The sequence below is a fragment of the Penaeus vannamei genome, chromosome 31 (assembly GCF_042767895.1).
Source record: "Penaeus vannamei isolate JL-2024 chromosome 31, ASM4276789v1, whole genome shotgun sequence".
Taxonomy (NCBI): domain Eukaryota; kingdom Metazoa; phylum Arthropoda; class Malacostraca; order Decapoda; family Penaeidae; genus Penaeus; species Penaeus vannamei.
In genome coordinates this window covers 22711553-22714052 of record NC_091579.1, presented here as the reverse complement: position 1 = coordinate 22714052, position 2500 = coordinate 22711553, and the positions used below count along the sequence as shown (strand labels likewise).

At 35.4% G+C, this 2500-nt stretch overlaps 1 protein-coding gene across 4 annotated transcripts in view; it reads left to right on the top strand.

Moving 5' to 3' along the window:
* The window catches only part of LOC113826504 (putative nuclease HARBI1), a 9103-nt gene extending 8307 nt beyond the window's left edge, over positions 1 to 796 (top strand). For all 4 annotated transcript variants that reach the window (XM_027379409.2, XM_027379408.2, XM_027379410.2 and 1 more), the window contains exon 5: positions 1 to 796. This exon is cut by the window's left edge and continues 1453 nt beyond it. The gene's annotated coding sequence lies outside the window, so the exon portion shown is untranslated.
* The last annotated feature ends 1704 nt before the right edge of the window (positions 797 to 2500 follow it).

Genomic DNA, 2500 nt, shown 5'->3' with positions numbered 1-2500 from the left:
AAAAGGATAATGAATTAACAAAACACGCCAGCATTTAACCTAATTGCTCAGGGTGTACATTCTGCCCACTTTAGTTTTCTTTTCTCCATAAGTGTTCAGCCATTAAGGAATTAATAGGCCTAGTTACTGTGTCCGAGTTCCCCTTTCCTTGAATTTGCTTGAAAATCTTCGTTTTTTTTTCTCAAGCTATAAGTATTGACATCGTTAGTGTTAACATTATGATTATTAGAATATTGTTCAGGTATTAATGACAGTAGAATAATAAGATTATTTTTGTCTCCAAAAATCAAGGAAAAGGATAAACTGATGGGATAGGTAGGATGAATAATTGACTCCCAGGTGATTATGCACTTATTACATTGTACATGGCAGGTGTTTTGTTATCCGGAAAGAGAGGTATACAAGGTATTTATATTTACAAATATTTAAACAGTATATATACACAAAATATGCTCATTTTCAATATACAGTATATCCATCCTCTTCTGTTGCATGAAAATCAGCGAGAGGATGTTCACGTTTTGTGTTTTTTTTTGTGCCATGGCATTTATTGAGCTAAAGGAGAAGTGAATTGAGCTAAATTATTTTTTATACTAAATAGTGAACAAGTACTTTATAATTTCTTGCAGTCTTTCTACCTAAATGTTATTGTTATTTAGACGTTATCTTTTGAAAGTACTTTTGATTAGCTATTAGTGTGTGAAATGTAAGAAAATGCTTACTCTGTTCTGTTATTTGATTTTTATTGATATGTATATACCAGAAAATAAAAGTTTATGCCAAGAGTCTGTCTATAGATAGCTTTTGCTTTTCCATTAGAAAATGTAAGTATGCGCGCGCGCGCACACACACACACACACACACACACACACACACACACACACACACACACACACACACACACACACACACACACACACACACACACACACACACACACATGTATATATACATACAGTCCTCCCTCCGCCAGGTGTTTTCGGTGATAAGCAGTATTTTAGTTATACAGGTAAACTAGTCTATTCTGTCCATGGAACCCTTTACAGAGCGGGATACTTCCCCAGCTGTGAAAGGAAGCGAAATGAAAATCCCTGCTAAGAGGGGCACCGCTGTGATGCTCCTTCGCCCCGGCTAAAGAGGGAAAGAATGCACACACACACACACACACACACACACACACACACACACACACACACACACACACACACACACACATACATTTATATAGGTAGATATATTTCATATATATTTATATCCATATTCTGTACATGTTTATGATATATACATACACACACACACACACACACACACACACACACACACATATATATATATATATATATATATATATATATATATATATATATATATATATATATAAAAGCTTTTCTTCCTGTTGTGCTTCAACACGATTTATACCATTACGTAATTATGATTTATACATATGGATATTTAGGGTATGCAATAGGTTCATGGCACACATGTGCTTTTCACAATATTGTAGTATAGTTTGTATAAAACTTGCATTTTATCCTAATTATTCAATTTGGCCATTTCAAAACAATAAAGTTGTGTGATAACTGCATGTGAGTTGCCATGGACCGCAATAATTACAATTTTAACGAAGCATCAGTTCCTCCTCAAATACATCTTTATATAAAGTCATTACATATTCTTGAAGGATGTATTGACCTATTTTCTGTAACCAGTCTTTAAAATATGCTTATCTGATTAATTACAATTCCTGATGGAAAAATAAATACACATCTCTTACCGCAGAGCTTATCTGTAAATTTCCAGAGATTTCATATTAATAAAAGATATATATTCCATGTAGCATGTTTTCTTCAGAAAGTATTATCATGACATGATTTTTTAAAAATAAACTGTTACTGCAGGTTTTCTTCTTTATTTGTATCTGAAAATTTTAGTTGCTTAATAACGTCACTTTTCTTCCGGTAATATGGCATATTTAGTCCTCGTGGAGATTGCCAGTTACACACGTTGACTGGCAGCTCGATGGTGATTAGCTGCGGCGCAAGGGAGTCCGACGGTGATTGGCTGACGGGACGGAGACGTTGATCCAGTGTCTCAGAACATGTGCTTCTTTTAGAATAGTGATGCGTTTTGCTCTAATCATGAGGTCCACATTTTCCTTAAGCGTATGTACTTTACTTTTGAAAATCTCACTTCCACTGGTTCTATAAGAATGAGATGTATGTTAGGATTTGGCATGATGTACTTACTTTACAACTATTTGGTCGCTCATTCCCTTTTCCTATAATTTTCCACTCTTTCTGCTAATTCACCGATGAAAATACTGCAAAGCTTAACATCCTGCAATTAGGAAAAGCGGAGAAAATTGGCGAATAGTGATAACTCCAAGGGAATGAATTCGCCATACGAATCAGGCAAAGGGCCCCACACATGCTCAGGTGCACTGCGCAAACTACCACCACAAACCAATTTGCACAAGCCAGGACCATTCCGTCGTGATCTT